Source organism: Schistocerca cancellata, chromosome 3 (genome assembly GCF_023864275.1).
Source record: "Schistocerca cancellata isolate TAMUIC-IGC-003103 chromosome 3, iqSchCanc2.1, whole genome shotgun sequence".
In the NCBI taxonomy this organism is placed as follows: domain Eukaryota; kingdom Metazoa; phylum Arthropoda; class Insecta; order Orthoptera; family Acrididae; genus Schistocerca; species Schistocerca cancellata.
In genome coordinates, this window is record NC_064628.1 from 641,867,832 (window position 1) to 641,892,215 (window position 24,384).

At 44.7% G+C, this 24,384-nt stretch overlaps 1 non-coding gene across 1 annotated transcript; it reads left to right on the forward strand.

Moving 5' to 3' along the window:
- The first annotated feature begins 228 nt into the window (after positions 1-228).
- Positions 229-303, forward strand: Trnat-cgu (transfer RNA threonine (anticodon CGU)). The gene has a single exon. It is a non-coding gene; the product is annotated as a tRNA-Thr (tRNA).
- Positions 304-24,384: the final 24,081 nt, after the last annotated feature.

Genomic DNA, 24,384 nt, shown 5'->3' on the forward strand with positions numbered 1-24,384 from the left:
ATATATAGTTAAAATATGGCTTCCCGGCCATTGACCTTCTTGTGCGAACGCACACGCTATGCCCGAACTCGTACGGGGACTTGGTAGATTAATCTGCCACGAGTAATGAGTATGATGGGCAAACATCTATTAGGCGCACTACGAATGTAGTGGTGTGGACATGTTGGGAATGTGGATCTCACGGGGAGCGTGCAAGGGATAAGTCCCTGCAGACGCACTATCCTCTGTGCCCGAGGTGGCTCAGATGGATAGAGCGTCTGCCACGTAAGCAGGAGATCCCGGGTTCGAGTCCCGGTCGGGGCACACATTTTCAACATGTCCCCAATGAAGTACATAAACGCCTGTTTGCAGCTAGGGTGTCCATTTAATTATCATTTCAAAAAAAAGAAATGTTAGTTCCTCAATGACACATCCGCACCAAAGCAATGAGCAGCTGAATCGCAACAGTAAAGTGAAAAGGACAGACATTACGCAGAAATCAATGTTGTTTCTGTTATGTTGGTACATGCGACGCAGTATAGACTTAAATTTGTCAGAAGGTTCCAGGGGGAGTGCGCTGTATCTGTAAAGGCAATCCCCTACGAGGCGGTAGTGCGACGAGTTTCCACTGTTTGGAGTCCTTATCAAGTAGGCGTCACAAAAGGCAGCGGATTAATTCACAGACTAGCTGCCAGGGTCATAACAGGTCGCCACAGCCAGTACGAAAATGTAGCAGAAATGATCTGTGGATTTCAATGAAAAACCTTTTAAAAATGAATAAATGGAACGATGACTTAGTTCTCGCGAAACGCTACTGGGGAAGCCTAGAGAACCTGAGACGGTTATGATGCCACCAGTGTACATACTGAGGTGACAAAAGTCATTGCATAGCGATAGCCACATATACAGGGTGGTCCATTGATCGTGACCGGGACAAATATCTCACGAAATAAGCGTCAAACGAAAAAACTACAAAGAACGAAACTCGTCTAGCTTGAAGGGGGAAACCAGATGGCGCTATGGTTGGCCCGCTAGATGGCGCTGCCATAGGTCAAACGGATATCAACTGCATTTTTTTAAATAGGAACCCCCATTTTTATTACATATTCGTGTAGTATGTAAAGAAATATGAATGTTTTAGTTGGACCACTTTTTTCGCTTCGTGATAGATGGCGCTGTAATAGTCACAAACATATAGTTCTCAATTTTAGACGAACAGTTGGTAACGGGTAGGTTGTTTAAATTAAAATACAGAATGTAGGTATGTTTGAACATTTTATTTCGGTTGTTCCAATGTGATACATGTACCTTTGTGAACTTATCATTTCGGAGAACGCATGGTGTTGCGGCGTGGTTACCTGTAAATACCACATTAATGCAATAAATGCTCAAAATGATGTCCGTCAACCTCAGTGCATTTGGCAATACGTGTAACGACATTCCTCTCAACAGCGAGTCGTTCGCCTTCCGTAATGTTCGCACATGCATTGACAATGCGCTGACGCATGTTGTCAGGCGTTGTCGGTGGATCACGATAGCAAATATCCTTCAACTTTCCCCACAGAAAATAATCCGGGGACGTCAGATCCGGTGAACGTGCGGGCCATGGTATGGTGCTTCGACGACCAATCCACCTGTAATAAAATATGCTATTCAATACCGCTTCAAAAAATGGCTCTGAGCACTATGGGACTTAAACATCTTAGGTGATCAGTCCCCTAGAACTTAGAACTACTTAAACCTAACTAACCTAAGGACAGCCCACACATACATGCCCGAGGCAGGATTAGAACCTGCGACCGTAGCAGTCCCGCGGTTCCGGACTGCAGCGCCTAGAACGCTAGCTAGCTAGCTATGTGCCGGACATCCATCATGTAGGAAATGTATCGCCATTCTGTCATGCAGTGAAACATCTTGTAGTAACATCGTAGAACATTACGTAGAAAATCAGCATACATTGCACCATTTAGATTGCCACCGATAAAAGGGGGCCAATTATCCTTCCACCCATACTGCCGCACCATACATTTATTCGCCAAGGTCCCTGATATTCCACTTGTCGCAGCCATCGTGGATTTTCCGTTGCCCAATAGTGCATATTATGCCGGTTTACGTTACCGCTGTTTGTGAATGACCCTTCGTCGCTAAATAGAATGCGTGCAAAATATCTGTCATTGTCCCGTAATTTCACTTGTGCCCAGTGGCAGAACTGTACACGACGTTCAGAGTCGTCGCCATGCAATTCCTGGTGCATAGAAATATGATACGGGTGCAATCGATGTTGATGTAGCATTCTCCACACCGCTGTTTTTGAGATTCCCGATTCACGCGCAATTTGTCTGCTACACATGTGCGAATTAGTCGCGCCAGCAGCTAAAACACCTACTTGGGCATCATCATATGTTGCAGGTCGTGCTTGACGTTTCACATGTGGCTGAACTATTCCTGTTTCCAGGATACCGAGCAGCATACATAGCACACACCCTTTGGGGATTTTGATCACAATAGCCATACAACAAGACGATATAGACCTTTTACGCAATTGGTAAACGGTCCATTTTAACACAGGCAATGTATCACGAAGCAAATACCGTCCGCACTGGATGAATGTTACGTGATACCACGTACTTATACGTTTGTGACTATTACAGCGCCATCTATCACAAAGCGAAAAAAGTGGTCCAACTAAAACATTCATATTTCTTCACGTACTACACCAATATGCAATAAAAAATGGGGGTTCCTATTTAAAAAGAAACGCAGTTGATATCCGTTTGACCCATGGCAGCGCCAACTGGCGGGCCAACCATAGCGCCATCTGGTTTCCCCCTTCAAGCTAGACGAGTTTCGTTCTATGTACACTCCTGGAAATTGAAATAAGAACACCGTGAATTCATTGTCCCAGGAAGGGGAAACTTTATTGACACATTCCTGGGGTCAGATACATCACATGATCACAGTGACAGAACCACAGGCACATAGACACAGGCAACAGAGCATGCACAATGTCGGCACTAGTACAGTGTATATCCACCTTTCGCAGCAATGCAGGCTGCTATTCTCCCATGGAGACGATCATAGAGATGCTGGATGTAGTCCTGTGGAACGGCTTGCCATGCCATTTCCACCTGGCGCCTCAGTTGGACCAGCGCTCGTGCTGGACGTGCAGACCGCGTGAGACGACGCTTCATCCAGTCCCAAACATGCTCAATGGGGGACATATCCGGAGATCTTGCTGGCCAGGGTAGTTGACTTACACCTTCTAGAGCCCGTTGGGTGGCACGGGATACATGCGGACGTGCATTGTCCTGTTGGAACAGCAAGTTCCCTTGCCGGTCTAGGAATGGTAGAACGATGGGTTCGATGACGGTTTGGATGTACCGTGCACTATTCAGTGTCCCCTCGACGATCACCAGTGGTGTACGGCCAGTGTAGGAGATCGCTCCCCACACCATGATGCCGGGTGTTGGCCCTGTGTGCCTCGGTCGTATGCAGTCCTGATTGTGGCGCTCACCTGCACGGCGCCAAACACGCATACGACCATCATTGGCACCAAGGCAGAAGCGACTCTCATCGCTGAAGACGACACGTCTCCATTCGTCCCTCCATTCACGCCTGTCGCGACACCACTGGAGGCGGGCTGCACGATGTTGGGGCGTGAGCGGAAGACGGCCTAACGATGTGCGGGACCGTAGCCCAGCTTCATGGAGACGGTTGCGAATGGTCCTCGCCGATACCCCAGGAGCAACAGTGTCCCTAATTTGCTGGGAAGTGGCGGTGCGGTCCCCTACGGCACTGCGTAGGATCCTACGGTCTTGGCGTGCATCCGTGCGTCGCTGCGGTCCGGTCCCAGGTCGACGGGCACGTGCACTTTCCGCCGACCACTGGCGACAACATCGATGTACTGTGGAGACCTCACGCCCCACGTGTTGAGCAATTCGGCGGTACGTCCACCCGGCCTCCCGCATGCCCACTATACGCCCTCGCTCAAAGTCCGTCAACTGCACATACGGTTCACGTCCACGCTGTCGCGGCATGCTACAAGTGTTAAAGACTGCGATGGAGCTCCGTATGCCACGGCAAACTGGCTGACACTGACGACGGCGGTGCACAAATGCTGCGCAGCTAGCGCCATTCGACGGCCAACACCGCGGTTCCTGGTGTGTCCGCTGTGCCGTGCGTGTGATCATTGCTTGTACAGCCCTCTCGCAGTGTCCGGAGCAAGTATGGTGGGTCTGACACACCGGTGTCAATGTGTTCTTTTTTCCATTTCCAGGAGTGTAGTTTTTTCGTTTGATGCTTATTTCGTGAGATATTTGGCCCAGTCACCATCAATGGACGACCCTGTATAGACAGCGGTAGTATCTCGCACACTAGGTATAAAAGGGCACTGCATTGGCAGTGCTGTCATCCGTACTCAGGTAATCCATCTGATTAGTAGTTGGAGCTAGATCCCTCGGACATTCCATTTCGGATATCGTTAGGGAATTCAATATTCCGAGATCCACAATGTCAAGAGTGTGCCGAAAATAGCAAATTTCAAGCATTACCTCTCACCATGGACAACGCAGTGGTCTACGGCAGTGGCGTCATTCGCGTAGAGTTGTCAGTACTGACAGACAAGCGACACTCCATGAAATAAACTCAGATCAGTGTGGGACATACGACGAGCATATCCGTCAGGACAGTGCGGCGAGATTTGGCGTTAATAGGATATTCCAGGAGATGACCGTAGCTAACAGTGCGACATCGCCTGCGGCGCCTCTCCTGGGCTGGCGAGCATGTCGGTTGGACCTTAGACAACTGGAAAACCGTGGCCTCGTCAGTAACTCCCGATTTCATTTGGTAAGAGATGTTGGTAGGGTTAGACCCTACGAGATCATAGACCAACGCTGTCAACAAACCACTGTAAAAGCTGGTGGTGGCTTCATAGCGGTACGAGCTGTGTTTACATGGATTGGACTGGTCATCTGGTCCAACTGAGCCGATCATTGACTGGATATGATGATACTCGGCTACATGGAGACCATTTGAGGCCATTTATGGAATTCGTGTTCTTAAACAACGATGCAATTGTTATTCTTATTTTTTAGGTGACAATCCGCCACGTCACGGGGACACATTTGTTCGCGATTGGTTTGAAGAGCATTCTGGACAATTCGAGCGAATGATTTGGGCATCCAGAGCGCCCGGCATGAATCCCATCGAACACTTATGGGACATAATCGAGACGTCAGTTCGTGCACAAAATCCTGCACCAACAACACGTTCGCAATTATGGACGGCTATGGAGGCAGCATGTGTCAATATTTGTGCAGAGGGCTCCCAACGAGTTGAGTCTATGCTACATAGAGCTGTTCCACTACTCACTGCAAAAGGACATACGACACGATATTAGGAGGTTTCCCACGGCTTTTGTCACCTCTTTGTATCACTCATAGGAATCACGAGAAAGAGACAAGATAGTTTAGAGAATATACAGAGGCACAGAGACAGTCATTTTTCCCTCGTTAATTACTCGAATGGAACAGGAAAGAAAGTCCACAGTGGCATTATATACCCCATGTAGTGTACAATGACTTGCAGAGTATATGCGCGGATGATGTAAGAAATGTTCGTTTCATGGACGTGTGATGCCATGCCCTCGAGGGTGGAATGAGTGGGCAAATTTGTGTATCAAATTTGTGTGTGTTGCCGGGGGTGGCCTAGAGATAATACTTGGAGAAATGCATGGTCTTACAATTTCACTATTTATTCGCAACCGATCATTGATTATCTTCACAGCGGAAAAGAATTGCGACAGCTTCATATGTCATGTATGCTATTTAACCAGAAAAGATACCATAGCTGACTTTTAAACGTCAGAAAAAAATACTTCACACCACAATACCTACTTAAACAAGCAGAAAACATGGAACCATGTAACAGCAGTAAGCACACAGCACCATTGCTCAGGCACAACATGTTTCCAATAGTTTCTGCTTGCTTCAGAGGGTATTGTGGCATCTTTTTCTGACGTTTTCAAGTCAGCTATGATGGATTTTCTGGTTAAATAGTGTGCATGACACGGAAAGTTGTAATTATATTTTTCCGCTTGAAAATGATCAATGATCGAAACCGGTTATGAATAAATATATTGTAAGATAACGCAGTATCTATCACGCATTTCTCCAAATATATCGATGCTGTTGACAGTCGCTTGAAAAAAAAAATTGCTCTAGAGATAATAAGCAGAAAAAGATGAATTCATGGGATCCGCAGAAATTTTTCTAGGGTGCAGGGCTGGACCCTAAAATTGCCTTTTTTTATATAAATGAGTTGTCCAGTTTGGAGACGTGTCATGCCATAAGAACTAAATGTTATAGGTGATTCGACAAACTTATTATATCCCAGAGAATTGAAGGTTATCTACTCGGTATATGAATAGAGGAAGGAGAGGCGCCCGCATCTCGTGGTCGTGCGGTAGCGTTCTCGCTTCTCACGCCCGGGTTCCCGGGTTCGATTCCCGGCGGGGTCAGGGATTTTCTCTGCCTCGTGATGGCTGGGTGTTGTGTGCTGTCCTTAGGTTAGTTAGGTTTAATTAGTTCTAAGTTCTAGGGGACTTATGACCACAGCAGTTGAGTCCCATAGTGCTCAGAGCCAAGGAGAGGCATGTGCACGCTATTGACACCCCTCCCTCCCTTGCGGAAGACTACGCGGATTGTGTAGATATAGATTTTTGTGAGTCGGTACCTTCTCCTTTGTTCCTGATTCACTGTCTGATCCACAATGTGTGCCAGAAGGTAGCTCATACTGATGCTGTTGTTGTTGTTGTGGGCTTCAGTCTGAAGACTTGTTTGCTGTACCTCTCCATGGTCGTCTATCCTGTGTTCGTCTCTGCATAGCTACTGCAACTTACACCCACTCAAACCTGATTTCTGTAGTTCTCCCTCTACACTTCACTTCTTCAGGCCTGGAGATGTTACCTATCAATCTGTGCCTTTTTTAACCAAGCTGTGCCGTAAATATATTTGTACCACATTTCGATCCAGTACCTTCCCATTACTTCGTAGTATAATAATTTGATGTTAAGCATCCACATGCGCCTATACTCTGCCTGTCAGTACTATTTACCACCAATGATTCACTTCCATGTACGGGTACACCCAAAACAAATAATTTATGGAATACTCTCTAACATTTCAATTTATTTTTGACCATCTGTTACCAATGGCTATGCTCGCATATCCATAGTTTTGTTATGATGAGTGATGGCAGTAAATAAGCTATTGTATGTGCAATAAAGTCAGCTGCTCTTACGTGTCTGCCTGTTCGGGTAAGTGTAGCACGATGCATACATGCACCTCATCCTCCTCGTCTACCCCAACATGCGACGGCGTGGCATGCATACAGCGTTACTATCGGGCGGTGCATGCGGATGGGTGTGGGCAGGTGTGTTCATCTTTGAATTGTGCTATTGAAGCAACTGTACTTTACACAACGTGCGTATTTTCAGCAAATTCAATAAGTTATTAACAAGGTTCATGTTCACTGATGTAAAAAAGAAATGTTTCCTCCGCTACGTCACAATATTTAAGTGTCGATTTTTCTTTTCTTGCTTTTCTAAAGTAACCTGCAATCTTTCTCAGGATTCAAGCAAGCGTCATACCAAATTTCATCGAAACAGGTTCAGCGGTTTAGTCGACGAAGGATAAAAAAAATGGCTCTGAGCACTATGCGACTTAACTACTGAGGTCATCAGTCCCCTAGAACTTAGAACTACTTAAACCTAACTAACCTAAGGACATCACACACATCCATGCCCGAGGCAGGATTCGAACCTGCGACCGTAGCGGTCACGCGGTTCCAAACTGACGTGCTTAGAACCGCACGGCCACACGAAGGATAAAAGACAAACACAATTTTGCATATATAAAATTTGAAATTAGGACAACTTTTTCGTTTCGTGATCCGATTTTGATGAAATAAAGCCTGTATGTTGCCCCATGAACATTCATCAAGTAGTTTTGGAGATTAGCGTGTTCAAAAAGACAGACATGACGGCTTTATAGTTTTATTGTTAGTGCAGATAGAAGTTAACACCTTTCTCTTTTTCAGGAAACCTTTTTATCTTCAATCAACATTTTATACCCGCTTTATCTGAATCATGATCAGTTATTTCATTGCACAAACTGTAAAACCTGGCTTCTACTTTTACTGTCTCATTACTTAATCTAATTCCTTTAGCATCACCTAACTTAATTTTATTACATACCACTACTCTTGTTTTATTTATTTTTTTGATATTCGTCTTATAACCTCTTTTCTAAAATGTGTCCATTCTGTTTGACTACTGTCCCAAGTCCTTTGCTTCTGTGACGGAATTCCAGTCTCACCACTAAATCTCAAAAGTTTTATTTCTCCTCCCTGATCTTTAATTGCTTTTCAAAATTTCTCCTTAATTTTATTAACTGTTTTCTCCGAGTGCAGATTGAATAACAAGGAAGGCTGGGGGTGGGGGTTGGGGGGGGGGGGGGCAGTAGCTTTAAACTGCCTTTGAGGGTGATGATGCTGTCGGTATACTATCTATTTACTCTGCGAGTTTGGAGGGCCACACCAGTCCCGATCCGGCATTTGCCTGCATAAAGGGCGTCGGAACGGAAGGAAGATGAAGAGTAATACAAAGGAGAATAACTACTCGCTTAACATCAAAATTAATAACGACGCAGTAGCGAAAGAAATGAAAGAATTTCTTTATCTCAGGTGCACGATTACATAGGAGAGCCGAACCAAGGAAGTTATCAGAAGTAGATTGGCACAGGCCACGAAAGCATTATTCAACAGAAGTGCTCAATTGATCTGCGACGTCGGTAAGAAACTGAGGAAGAAGTTTCCGTAAGCGTGCACGTAATTCACAGCATTATATGAAGGGCTTATTTCAATAGCGGTACAAGTCCATTACCTCCACTTTTCTGCCTATAATGCTTGTGAAATTAATGATCCAAAGAAACAGAAAGAAAGGTTCATCTCTAGCAAGAAGCCATATGCTTGAATACTTCTGGTATTTGAACTGCAGATTTTTCAGCACTCATTTAACTTTAGGACTCTGTATCTCAAAATGAACAAAAATGGACTTGTACCACTATTGAAATAAGCCCTCGATATGAAAGCTAAACGCGGGCCATCTGAAATAAAAGAAGAATAGACTAAAAGCATCTGAAATGTGTTGTGAACGAAGAATGTTAAAAGTAAGTGAACAAATCAAGTGCTAAATGGAGAAATGTGTAGTGAAGAGGAAAAACACTCAAGAGAAGTATGGATTGGTTACTGAGAGATTTGCTACAGAAATCGGAAATAGATAACACGGTGTTGGAAGTAGTAGCGGGGAGGTGGGGTATAGTGGAGCTACCGCAAGGCTACAGTATGAAAAGCGGATTACGGAAGCTACTGGGTGTAGTAGTTACGTAGAGGTGAAAAAAAAAACCACACAGGATATTGAAATATAGCTCTGAACATCACTGTAAAATTTTGAGCCGTGGCGGCTCGGTTTGCTGCCGTAACTACCCCTGGCACCGGTATCGATAGTCATCACCCGACACCCCCGGGATAACAAGGCCTCTAGCGGTTCTAGGCGCGCAGTCCGGAACCGCGGGACTGCTACGGGCGCAGGTTCGAATCCTGCCTCGGGCATAGATGTATGTGATGTCCTTAGGTTAGTTAGGTTTAAGTAGTTCTAAGTTCTAGGGGACTGATGACCACAGGTGTTAAATCCCATAGTGCTCAGAGCCATTTGAACCATTTGATAACAAGGCCGCCCAGCAGTGTTAGTGACGTCACACTAAGCGGCCCATAGCCGACGCAGCAGTCCACGGACACCTCCGTACAGACGCGCCTGATGCTAACGATCTTCTGTCCGTCATACAGAAAGCAGCGAACTATAATTCGAACCAAAGACCAAATTATATATATTCTTGTAAACAGCATAAAGGTTCATAACGAAATACCGATTACATATACGGGCAGGAATAGGTTCTAGAACTCCTCTGAAAAGTGTTTATCTTCAGTACCAGAATGAACATCAAATTGTCAGGTTTTCTAAATAGAAAAGCACTTTGTTAGTAACAGACAGCAATAATGAGACTTGCAGTTGGTGATTTCTATGTGGAAAAGGAAATAAGCTATAGAGAGATTGAAAATGGTAAGTAAATAGAGCCTAAGCCTTTTGCTCACATTCTTACATGTAATGCACTTGGTTGTTTTTCATTTCCTTACCTTTCGTAACATTTTTAATATTGTTTCAAGAAATGTATCTTCAATAGCAGAGTGAACTTCAAATTGTCAGGCTTTTCTTAAAGGAAAGAGCAGTCCCTTAGTATCACAGTGCAAGACAGAATCTTGTGTCCAGTGATGTCTATGCTAAAAGGAGAATATTTGATATCTATCTTTTGTTTCCATTCCTTATTACTGGGGATACACTTGTAAAAATTCTTGAAAAGAGCTGTCACCATGAACATATGAGTAAATTCACAATACTCATGTGTTTTATGAGATAAAGCGAACTCTTGTTACCTTATTGTAAACGAAAGTTGTGAGGGTTTTGCTGTGTATGACAGTGTTTAAGATAATTTACTTCCAGTGTAATAGCTTGAAAATGTTAAGTCCTGCTGTCAGTTGACATTTGTCACCACCTGTATGCGAGTTTTAAAGCTAAATAGTGTTCTGACAATTATAAAATAGTGGCAAAGTTCCTCAATCGATCAAACTTATTCCTGGCCGTATATGTAATCGGTATTTGGTTATGAACCTTTATGCTGTTTACAAGAATATATATAATTTGGTCTTTGGTTCGAATTCGCTCCTTTCTGTATGACGGACAGAAGATCGTTAGCATCAGGCGCGTCTGTACGGAGGTGTCCGTGGACTGCTGCGTCGGCTATGGGCCGCTTAGTGTGACGTCACTAACACTGCTGGGCGGCCTTGTTATCCCGGGGGTGTCGCATCAGCCTTGTGACTGCTCTCCGGTCTTCCTGGTTGAGGTGTGGAGGCTCGGTGCGGCGGCTTAGAGTTGTGAACGGTACGTGTCGGAAGGAGGAGAGATGGAACAGCAGTGCCTGGCAGCGGGGTCTGGTTGGCCCGATTTGGGTCTGACAACGCATGCACCCAGCCGGATCGCCGAGTGACTTGTCGAATGTTGGGCAGCCTCTAAAGCAGGTCACGAAGGTCGTGCCCCGGCTCTCTGGTGGCGGGGGCCTTCTTCTGTTATCTGAAAAGGAGTTAAAGGGATAATTGACGGTGGGGAGAGTGCACCGTAACATACTGCGTATTGATATTCTGGCCCTGTGGTTTTATTGTTTAAGGGAAAATTGGCGCAATATTATTGTGTCTTGTTCAGTGAATAATATGTATTTGTTTGTTCTGCAGTATGACTTGAGAGTGGCCATTGGTTGTTGGTGCTTCTTCTTTGAAGTCACGTGATTATGTTAATTGGTATACCGCTTGTGTGCACCCGCATGGCGTCCGATGTTATGGATTGAAGTGGTAACACGGGTGAGCGGCAGTGTACCCAGTGGCAATATCACGGTATTGTATCAGGTATTGGGTATGAATTTGAAATCTAATTGTGATTTAGTAAGGTGTATTATTCTAACGTGCGATGGTGTGTCTTAGTCATAATTGAATTACGTAGGACTATTATTGAGTGAAATTTTCTGCTTTGCTTAAGCTCACCTTAACTAATGTTTCTTAAGACATTTTAGCAATACTTATTCATACCGCAGGGGGTTTAACTTTATCTATTTAAGTTTGGTTTTAACTCTTTGTTTTATCTAAGGTTACGAATTGTATTTATCTTGCTAAAGCGAGTCTCATTATTTGTTAGTGTATATTCTGTTACTGTCTGAGAGTGATTTATGTTCACAGTTGACTGTGAACACGCGAGTCTACCTTGGTGTTTGCAGCCGCGACTTCTGGGCCGCTACCTTGGCGGCATCCGGCTCAACGCCCGAGGTCTAAGTTATTGCCATGGCAGCGCTTTGCCGCGTCGTCTGTCATACCTAGCAAAAGTTAGGTAGTTGTCTTGTTCCTTGGAGCTATACCTGGGTTGAACGACTGCCGCCAGGGTTGTTGGCTGTGGAGTTTAGCGGGAGTAACTCATGAACTCTTGTAAATTATAATCAAGCTGTTGATCCTCTTACTGTCCATAAAAGAAGATTGTTCAAATTCTCTACTAACTGTTCTGCAAAAAATCGGATGTGCTCTGTATTTGGTAAATGTAGTTTCCCTTTAATGAACGATTCAAATTTCATTCTTACTGTTCATAAACTCAGGTGCTCTGTGTTTATTGAATACTGTTTCCTTTGCGTATATTGGTAAATTTCAATAGTTTGTCACTTCACATGTCAGTATAATTCTGATGGTTTTCATGTTGTTATTAATCTGACATTTAATTGATCAGTATGTTGTTCTGAAATAAATGTTAATTTGGTGAAAACGACGGGTCTCCCTTCTACGGTTTGATGTTTGAACCATTCCTATCCTGCAACTGTTACCTGGGTTTCAAACGTGAGGCACGAGGTTGATGACATTTTAAGGTTTCTTCCTGTTGCAGTAGCCTGTGGTGCGCGAGAACAATGGCTGCTTAAATCGATTTGTGCGTTGTAATTAGTCACTCCCTACGGTAGTGATACGTAGAGCCCTTATTAATACTGTTTCTTAGATCTTTATAAATAGTTAGGCTCTATCTTCAAGCGTCTACCACTTTAGGTTTTTCAGCATTTCAGAGACGCTCTCCCATGGCTGAACCAAAACTGTGACCGCTCTGCTGTCCTTTGTGTAGGTTTAATATCCCCTGCTAGCCCTATCTAGCATGAGTCCCATGCATACACTATCAAAAATATTCGGACATTTATTAGTTGACATGTGTGTCACCCTTCGCCTTTGTGACGGATTGAATTCTGCTGCGGCCGTGTTCAGTGAGGTGTCTGAATGTCCGTAGAGAAACAGCAACGCAATCTTCCCCAAGAGCTGAAACGACACAAGATAGTGATGTTGGACGCTGGTGTCTGGCGTGACGTTCTAACTAATGCCAAAGGCGTTTCTTTAGGCTCAAGTCGGGACTCTGCGCAAGGCAATCCATTTCAGAAATGTTACTCTCCACAAAACATTATCTCACACATGCTGTTTACGAAAGGGTGAATTCATCGTTTCCGAACTGTTCCTCTACTGTTCACAGTACACAATGTTGTAAAATGTATTCATGTCTTTCGTCATTTAGTGTTTTAATGAGCATAATAAAGGGACTTCACCCCAATTGCGAATTACCCATCCTCATACTGTAACTCCTCTGTACTTCACTGTTAGCACTACACAGGATGGCAGATAACGTTCTCCAGACATTCACCAAAACTAAACCATTCCATTAGATTGTGATAGGGTACAGCGGGATTCGTCACTGCAAGTCTGTCGTTTCCAGTCATCCACTGTCCAGTGGCGTAGCTCTTTGCAGGGTGTCAAGTGTTGCTAAGCAGTGCCTACAGAAGTGTGTGGCATATGAGGAGCTGCTCGGTCATTATACACCATTCTTTTTAGCTTCTTAAGCGTAGTTTTTGTGCTAGCTAAACTGCTGATAGCTCTTTCGAACTCAGGAGTGATACCTTAAACTGATTTGACGCGATTTTTTACAACTCCACAATGCTCGACGGTTCCTGTGCGTCAGTAAATGAGGTCTGCAAATCAACAACAGTCGACTTGGGCAGCTTCAGAATGGTTGAAATTCCCTGACGGATTTGTTAAGTGACACCCATTGACCAGTCCACGTTCGAAGTAACTGAGCTCTCGTGACTCGACCCATTCTCTACCGCTAGTGCTTCTCTATGGACAACACAATACTCCTCATCTCCTTTTAACTGGAGGGTCCGCCTCTCGTTACATCTAGTAGTCAATTCTGCATTACATAGAGTATTGTAACTTACCTACAACAAATATCGCACCTACAACAAATATAGCCCATGTTTGTCTGTGAAAATGGACTCGATAATGAACCTGGGCTATCAGTAATCGGAACCTAACTTGCCTAACACTGTGTGCGTGTCGTATGACTGTCAGTTTCACTGTCACTTAATCCCTCAACAGACCGTTACATGAAAACGTTAAAACTAATATTTGGATAAGCTATCTGGCGATGGTTCAAATGGCTCTGAGCACTATGGGTCTTAACATCTCAGGTCATCAGTCACCAATAACTTAGAACTACTTAAACCTAACTAACCTAAGGACATCACACACATCCATGCCCGAGGCAGGATTCGAACCTGCGACCGTAGCGATCGCGCGGTTCCAGACTGAAGGGGATAAGCTATCTGACTGCATATTTGAATAAGAATTTACAAGTAATACAGACTCTGGTTTTGTAACGGAATTTACTGGATTAGAGTAACATGGCATGTTGTGGTGTATCAGTGTCTGTTTTGGCCCTCAGTTTTGCATTCACCTCTTTAGATGACTGCCTTTTTCCAAGTGGTTTACAGCAATTCGCGGCAGCATGAAGCAGCAGTGGCTACAGCTTATTGTTACTATGAATGGATTTAATAAAAAGGAGTGCGCTTGGGTCTTATTAACTTCTAAATAACTTGTAAGAAGTGTTTTCATGAATTAAGTCTATTTAAAACTCTAGAAATCACCACGGCCAATAACAGTTTGACAAGTACTAATAAAGGCGAAATGCCTTACAATGACTTTATAATTATCAATAACGGCTGAGTGCCAGATTAACAAATTATTTCAATTTGAAAGTTGTATTAACATTTAATAACCACAGAATATTTATGAATTAAAGGTGGAGAATAATAATTATTATTTGGAGGATAAGGACGCTTCTTCAACTGACAAGCAAAACATGGAATTATTGCAAACTCGGACAAACATTGGGTAAAATATTCCGGAGGTAAAATAGTCCCCCATTCGGATCTCTGGGCGGGGGTTACTCAGGAGGACGTCGTTATCAGGAGAAAGAAAACTGTCGTTCTACGGATCGGAGCGTGGAATGTCAGATCCCTTAATCGGGCAGGCAGGTTAGAAAATTTAAAACGGGAAATGGGATAGGTTAAAGTTAGATATAGTGCGAATTAGTGAAGTTCGGTGGCAGGAGGAACAAGACTTTTGGTCAGGCGAATACTGCGTTATAAATACAAAATCAAATAGGGGTAATGCAGGAGTAGGTTTAATAATGAATAAAAAAATAAGAGTTCGGGTAAGCTACTACAAACAGCATAGTGAACGCATTATTGTGGCCAAGATAGACACGAAGCCCACGCCTACCACAGTAGTACAAGTTTATATGCCAATTAGCTCTGCAGATGACGAAGAAATTGAAGAAATATATGATGAGATAAAAGAAATTATTCAGATAGTGAAGGGAGACGAAAATTTAATAGTCATGGGTGACTGGAATTCGGTAGTAGGAAAAGGGAGAGAAGGAAACGTAGTAGGTGAATATGGATTGGGGGGAAGAAATGAAAGAGGAAGCCGCCTGGTAGAATTTTGCACAGAGCACAACTTAAATCATAGCTAACACTTGGTTCAAGAATCATGAAAGAAGGTTGTATACATGGAAGAACCCTGGAGATACTAAAAGGTATCAGATAGATTATATAATGGTAAGACAGAGATTTAGGAACCAGATTTTAAATTGTAAGACATTTCCAGGGGCAGATGTGGACTCTGACCATAATCTATTGGTTATGAATTGTGGATTAAAACTGAAGAAACTGCAAAAAGGTGGGAATTTAAGGAGATGGGACCTGGATAAACTGAAGGAACCAGAGGTTGTACAGAGTTTCAAGGAGAGCATAAGGGAACAATTGACAGGAATGGGGGAAAGAAATACAATAGAAGAAGAATGGGTAGCTTTGAGGGATGAGGTAGTGAAGGCAGCAGAGGATAAAGTAAGACGAGGGCTGCTAAAAATCCTTGGGTAACAGAAGAAATATTGAACTTAATTGATGAAAGGAGAAAATATAAAAATGCAGTAAATGAAGCAGGCAAAAAGGAATACAAATGTCTCAAAAATGAGATCGACAGGAAGTGCAAATTGGCTAAGCAGGGATGGCTAGAGGACAAATGTAAGGATGTAGAGGCTTGTCTCACCAGGGATAAGATAGATACTACCTACAGGAAGATTAAAGAGACCTTTGGAGAAAAGAGAACCACTTGTATGAATATCAAGAGCTCAGATGGAAACCCAGTTCTAAGCAAAGAAGGGAAAGCAGAAAGATGGAAGGAGTATATAGAGGGTCTATACAAGGGCGATGTACTTGAGGACAGTGTTATGGAAATGGAAGAGGATGTAGATGAAGATGAAATGGGAGATATGATACTGCGTGAAGAGTTTGACAGAGCACTGAAAGAAACAAGGCTCCAGGAGTAGACAACGTTCCATTAGAACTACTGACAGCTTTGGGAGAGCCAGTCCTGACAAAACTCTACCATCTGGTGAGCAAGATATATGAGACAGGCGAAATACCCTCAGACTTCAAGATGAATATAATAATTCCAATCCCAAAGAAAGCAGGTGTTGACAGATGTGAAAATTACCGAACTATCAGTTTAATAAGTCACGGCTGCAAAATACACTCCTGGAAATTGAAATAAGAACACCGTGAATTCATTGTCCCAGGAAGGGGAAACTTTATTGACACATTCCTGGGGTCAGATACATCACATGATCACACTGACAGAACCACAGGCACATAGACACAGGCAACAGAGCATGCACAATGTCGGCACTAGTACAGTGTATATCCACCTTTCGCAGCAATGCAGGCTGCTATTCTCCCATGGAGACGATCGTAGAGATGCTGGATGTAGACCTGTGGAACGGCTTGCCATGCCATTTCCACCTGGCGCCTCAGTTGGACCAGCGTTCGTGCTGGACGTGCAGACCGCGTGAGACGAAGCTTCATCCAGTCCCAAACATGCTCAATGGGGGACAGATCCGGAGATCTTGCTGGCCAGGGTAGTTGACTTACACCTTCTAGAGCACGTTGGGTGGCACGGGATACATGCGGACGTGCATTGTCCTGTTGGAACAGCAAGTTCCCTTGCCGGTCTAAGAATGGTAGAACGATGGGTTCGATGACGGTTCGGATGTACCGTGCACTATTCAGTGTCCCCTCGACGATCACCAGTGGTGTACGGCCAGTGTAGGAGATCGCTCCCCACACCATGATGCCGGGTGTTGGCCCTGTGTGCCTCGGTCGTATGCAGTCCTGATTGTGGCGCTCACCTGCACGGCGCCAAACACGCATACGACCATCATTGGCACCAAGGCAGAAGCGACTCTCATCGCTGAAGACGACACGTCTCCATTCGTCCCTCCATTCACGCCTGTCGCGACACCACTGGAGGCGGGCTGCACGATGTTGGGGCGTGAGCGGAAGACGGCCTAACGGTGTGCGGGACCATAGCCCAGCTTCATGGAGACGGTTGAGAATGGTCCTCGCCGATACCCCAGGAGCAACAGTGTCCCTAATTTGCCGGGAAGTGGCGGTGCGGTCCCCTACGGCACTGCGTAGGATCCTACAGTCTTGTCGTGCATCCGTGCGTCGCTGCGGTCCGGTCCCAGGTCGACGGGCACGTGCACTTTCCGCCGACCACTGGCGACAACATCGATGTACTGTGGAGACCTCACGCCCCACGTGTTGAGCGGTACGTCCACCCGGCCTCCCGCATGCCCACTATACGCCCTCGCTCAAAGTCCGTCAACTGCACATAAGGTTCACGTCCACGCTGTCGCGGCATGCTACCAGTGTTAAAGACTGCGATGGAGCTCCGTATGCCACGGCAAACTGGCTGACACTGACGGCGGCGGTGCACAAATGCTGCGCAGCTAGCGCCATTCGACGGCCAACACCGCGGTTCCTGGTGTGTCCGCTGTGCCGTGCGTGTGATCATTGCTTGTACAGCCCTCTCGCAGTGTCCGGAGCAAGTATGGTGGGTCTGACACACCGGTGTCAATGTGTCCTTTTTTCCATTTCCAGGAGTGTATTAACGCGAATTCTTTACAGACGAATGGAAAAACTAGTAGAAGCCGACCTCGGGGAAGATCAGTTTGGATTCCGTAGAAATATTGGAACACGTGAGGCAATACTGACCCTACGACTTATCTTAGAAACTAGGTTAAGGAAAGGCAAACCTACGTTTCTAGCATTTGTAAACTTAGAGAACGCTTTTGACAATGTTGACTGGAATACTCTCTTTCAAATTCTGAAGGTGGCAGGGGTAAAATACAGGGAGCGAAAGGCTATTTACAATTTGTACAGAAACAAGATGGCAGTTCTAAGAGTCGAGGGTCATGAAAGGGAAGCAGTGGTTGGGAAGGGAATGCGACAGGGTTGTAGCCTCTCCCCGATATTATTCCATCTGTATATTGAGCAACCAGTGAAGGAAACAACGGAAAAATTCGGAGTAGGTATTAAAATACATGGAGAAGAAATAAAAACTTTGAGGTTCACCGATGATATTGTAATACTGTCAGAGACAGCAAAGGACTTGTAAGAGCAGTTCAACGGAATGGACAGTGTCTTGAAAGGAGGATATAAGATGAACATAAACAAAAGCAAAACAAGGATAATGGAATGTAGTTGAATTAAATCAGGTGATGCTGAGGGAATTAGATTAGGAAATGAGACACTTAAAGTAGTAAAGGAGTTTTGCTATTTGGGGAGCAAAATAACTGATGATGTTGGAAGTAGAGAGGATATAAAATGTAGACTGGCAATGGCAAGGAAAGCGTTTCTGAATAAGAGAAATTTGTTAACATCGAGTATAGATTTAAGTGTCAGGAAGTCGTTTCTGAAAGTATTTGTATGGAGTGTAGCCCTGTATGGAAGTGAAACATGGACGATAAATAGTTTGGACAAGAAGAGAATAGAAGCTTTTGAAATGTGGTGCTACAGAAGAATGCTGAAGATTAGATGGCTAGATCACATAACTAATGAGGAGGTATTGAATAGGATTGGAGAGAAGAGAAATTTGTGGCACAATTTGACTAGAAGAAGGGATCGGTTGGTAGGACATGTTCTGAGGCATCAGGGGATCACCAATTTAGTATTGGAGGGCAGCGTGGAGGGTAAAAATCGTAGAGGGAGACCAAGAGATGAATACACTAAGCAGATTCAGAAGGATGTAAGTTGCAGTAGTTACTGGGAGATGAAGGAGCTTGCACAGGATAGAGTAGCATGATGAGCTGCATCAAACCAGCCTCAGGACTGAAGACCACCACAACAACAACGGACTAACAATCACGAGCCTAACCCTGCAATTGCTCTTTACGCTATGCTTGCGAATTTTACCTTGAATTCCGTCTTCAAGCGTAGTTAAGCCACCTAAATCTCTCCTGGCCATATAAATTAAAGCAGGGCTTGAGTGTGGTAAGATCTGCCATTACCGACGTGAGGGCAGCATGAAACATCTTCTGCCTCCGAGCTCTCGACCAACACCACTGACTCGTCTCACAACAATGCTTAGAATCGCGTTCCCATGTTTCGCCCTCAGATTGTTACTATCGATATCTGAGTGCTTATTTATTTCCTGCCATACACAATGCAAAGAATAGCCATAAGTTGGCTATATTGTTTTCGATTCTCAGTGTAATATTAATCAATGTAATGGAGAGTTCTGACACATTATTTACGGTGTCCCTACAATTTTAATGGGATAGTGTATGAATAATTTTCTAGGATGGTCTGTGAGGAGTCTCCTCGGTTGATTCATTCCCGTTAATCGAGTAATGGAGTGGAATCTTTCTCTTGCTGTACATACGAATGAGCCTATGTGATAATTTCATTTCATACTCGGTCCGCAGCTCGTGGTCGTGCGGTAGCGTTCTCGCTTCCCACGCCCGGGTTCCCGGGTTCGATTCCCGGCGGGGTCAGGGTTTTTCTCTGCCTCGTGATGACTGGGTGTTGCGTGATGTCCTTAGGTTGGTTAGGTTTAAGTAGTTCTAAGTTCTACGGGACTGATGGCCATAGATGTTAAGTCCCATAGTGCTCAGAGCCATTTGAACCAGCCATTTCATACTCAGATTATAACGCGCATGTATTTGTGTATGTTGACTGATTCCAGTTGTGACTCATTAGTATTATAGTCAAAGCACACGAGGTTTTATGCTTTTTGAAGTGCAAGATTTTTCTTTCTTGAACATCGAAAGGAAGATGCCCATCTTTGCACTACTTTAAAATCTTTGCAAAATCAGACAATACTTCATTCCAGATAACTGCAACATCTGCAGAAAATCTGTAGTTACTATTAGCATCAAAAATTCGAAAAGCTTATAAATTAAAAAAAAACAGCTGTAAATGTAGAGCGTTCCTTCACAACTGAGCCAGATGGCCTCTTCACGGCCAATCGGCCATCGGGCAGCCACCAGCGGAAGGCTGAGTTGGCGGTCGCTGACGCGTCATACCGTCGGAAATACCCGTGCTGTGCTGTTATGCGCTGCACCCACCACTCCACTTGGACAGGTACCAGCCGGACTTCGTCATGTGAGACAGCAGAAAAAGAAAATAAAGGAGCGCCCATACAGCGCTATTCACTTAGCTCGCGCCGTAACCACCCACGTCTTTTCTGTCGCTCCGTGACATATCATGTCGGCCGTTCTGTTGTTGTCAAAACGTGTTACAGGAGGCTCGAAATATCTTACGTTCATTCATTTCCCGTTATTTTCGCATTGTGCACCCTGAACGAAAGTTATATTCGGTGAACAACGTAACTTTCATTGTACCGTGTATGAACGTTGGAGTGAAACTTCTGACAGCTCAAAACTGTCTGCCAGACAGCGGTAATGAAACATTTACGTATCTTACTAAGCTTATCCATTAGACTGTAGAACACTGTCACTGAATAGTAATTAAATATAAATTCAGATAACTGCGACTAACGAAACATTTATGGTCATAAACTAGTTTCCGAGCCTATATCTGTCTGTGCTCACGACTGCGTACGTGGAACAGCTGAAGACTTTGAAAAGTGGAAAATGCCGTTCGGCGTTATCCATGGTGCCGAGTGAGCCGACAAGTAACTAAGGAAACGCGGCGAAGATTATGGGCCATACCAATACCAGTAAGCGTAGTGTCGTTTATGTCACTGCCACATTTGCCTTATGACCAGTATCCCATAGACGCCGATCCAAACTATGATACAAGTGATAAGACGTACCATCCGGCCAGTATGGAGGGTGAAACTCCGGTCACTTACACAGAATGAACTGAATTTTTTTTGGATCTGAATTCTTTAAGGACAACAGATGTTTTAGGTTCATGACTTCATGAAAAGAATTTCTGCATTGTTGTACCAAATATTCGTGGAACATACATCAAGAAAGAGACCTGGTCAGTTTTTTGCAGAAGGAGACGGTTTGGCAGCAGTCATTAAATAGTGAAACGTTATTTACAGTTCATGACAGTAGAAATTGTCCACAGATGCCAGCAAATGTAGCTGACACGTCGTCCTGCCAGAGAATTACTTCGGCGTGTCTCCCCTTCTCCCTTTTCTTTCTTCCCCGTCTTACGACTGCGGGACACATGTAGATCACGATGTTCCCGTTAGCTGAGCGATGACGATACTTTTGTAAACAAAGCTGAGTTCACGGAGCTCTATTTCAAGTTCCTCCTGAACTGTTTTGTTCTGATGAGCCCTGTCTTAAACAGCTGGTAGATCTTCAGAGAAAACTCGTCCGTGTATTTTATTACTTGGCGCAGTGGCTAAGTGCATAAGCAGCACGTCTGGGGTTCGATCTCCAGTTTCTTTGTCTGGCTTACCTCTTCCAGCTGCGGCAATGATCTTTTGGTGTGGCAAATGCGGTAGTTACAGAACGTTGGAGAAAGATCAAGGACCGGCCGAGGTGTCCGAGCGGTTCTAGGCGCTACAGTCTGGAACCGCGCGACCGCTACGGTCGCAGGTTCGAATCCTGCCTCGGGCATTGATGTGTGTGTTATCCTTAGGTTACTTAGGTTTAAGTAGTTCTAGTTCTAGGGGACTGATGACCTCAGTAGTTAAGTCCCATAGTGCTCAGAGCCATTTGAACCATACGACAATGGCCAGTAGAGCACAGAAATATTCAAATCAACCATTTTATGACCATCCTCCAGAGGCCATCGAAGAGACTATCTGGTTTCAGAAAAAAGATAAATAGTATGCTCTTCCTCAAGCACGCCTTCGAAGTCTGCTGGATTCAGTGCCATGACATGTAAAGGATCTAATGGCGATTTTACCAAGTTCCGAATTTGCAAAAGATTATGAGATGCTAATTTAATTCATTTTAGGCGACTGCATGGTAGTGTAGTATTTCTTACGAGCACTGGCGTACATAGCTGCCTCCTACAATCGTTTACCATCATCTCATACCTGCGCAACAATAATTTACAAATATCGTTTTGTTTTAGCACATATTCATGTTGTGCGAACGTCAAGCTATGAGATAAATTAGTGTTATTTTGAGTTACTTGCCAGGACCGAGGTGTATAATTGTACACATGGTAAATTGTAGGTGGTACTGTAAATCACATTTATGTTATTTCTTTGAAGTCTGATTTCACGGGATGCGCCTCCATCGCCTACGTCCTCACTGCACTCTGAGTGTAATCCACGTTTTGATGGCAACAGACGGATTATTTGGCTAGTGTTACCATGTGCGGAGTTGAGCCAATTTTCGAGAGGAAATGAGTTTTATATGAGCTGCAAGTAGAGACTTCATCTCCTCGGTGTCTACTGGAAGCAGACAACGAAATGTGAAATGTATGTGCCTTTCGATAGCTCTCTGTCACTCTCTCGCTCAATAACTTCTGGAAATAGCAGTTACTTGGTGCCTTCAAATTTTCAAGTAGTGTTGAATAGCTTGTTAACGAGAACTGTGATATCAGCGAGTGCTCGCCCCACTGTTGGGTTATGACGGAAGTGAAACTTCCTGGCAGATTAAAATTGTGTGCAGGACCGAGACTCGAACTCGGGACCTTTGCCTTTCGCGTGCAAGTGCTCTACCAACTGAGTTACCCAACCACGACTCACGCCCCGTCCTCGCAGCTCCACTTCTGCCAGGACCTCGTCTCCTACCTTACAAACTTTACAGAAGCTCTCCTGCGAATCTTGGAGAACTAGCACTCATGAAAGAAAGGATATTGCGGAGACATGGCTTAGCCACAGCCTGGGGGATGTTTCCAAAATGGTTCAAATGGCTCTGAGCACGATGGGACTTAACTTCTGAAGTCATCAGTCCCCTAGAACTTAGAACTACTTAAACCTAACTAACCTAAGTACATCACACACATCCACGCCCGAGGCAGGATTCGAACCTGTGACCGTAGCGGTCGCGCGGTTCCACACTGTAGCGCCTAGAACCGCTCGGCCACTCCGGGCGGCGGATGTTTCCAGAATGATATTTTCACTCTGCAGCGGAGTGTGCCCTGATATGAAACTTCCTGGCAGATTACAACTGTGTGCCGGACAGAGACTCGAACACGGGACATTTGCCATTCGCGGGCAAGTGCTCTACCAACTGAGCTACCCAAAGCTTCTGTAAAGTTTGGAAGGTAGGAGACGAGATACTGGCAGAAGTAAAGCTGTGCGGACGGGGCGTGAGTCATGCTTGGGTAGCTCAGACGGTAGAGCACTTGCCCGCGAAAAGCAAAGGTCCCGAGATCGAGTCTCGATCCGGCACACAGTTTTAATCTGCCAGGAAGTTTCATATCAGCGCACACTCCGCTGCAGAATGAAAATCTCATTCTGGTATCACGGATGTGTTGCTCACGGAGGCTCCTGTGAGACTGCTGAACACCTGGCATTGCATCGTTTGTCAATCCAAAGGAGGCCTTGCATCCTTCACTCTACGTGCTTATGCGCTTGTCCCAGATCTCACCAGAGGTGAGAGCAATGCTTCGTTACAAGGTGTAAAGAGTTTCCCTGTACTTGTTTACGTATTTATTAACATACAGAGAAGTCAACCCGCTAGAAAATTGTAGTCAAGTGGAGAAAGGGCTGCACAGGGTCGACGCTTGGTGCAGGGATTGGCAGTTGCAGCTCAACATGAGCAGATTTAACGTACTGCGTGTAAATCGGAGGATAGACCTGCCACTATACGATCTATTGTTGAATAATGACGGGGAGCAGTCACATCCATTACGTATCATTTGAGAGTATGCGAGGGAGCCATTTTAAAGTAGAACGTTCATATAAAATGAAATGCAGGAAAAGCATATGCCAGACTGAGATTCATTCGAAGAATAATCTGCAATGTAGTCCACCCACGAACGAGTTAGCTTACAACATTATCGTTCGGCCGATACTTGAGTATTGGTCGGATCATTGCCAGATAGGATTGACGGAGGAAATACAGAAAATACAGAGAAGAGCAGCGCGTTTCACCGTAGGCTCGTT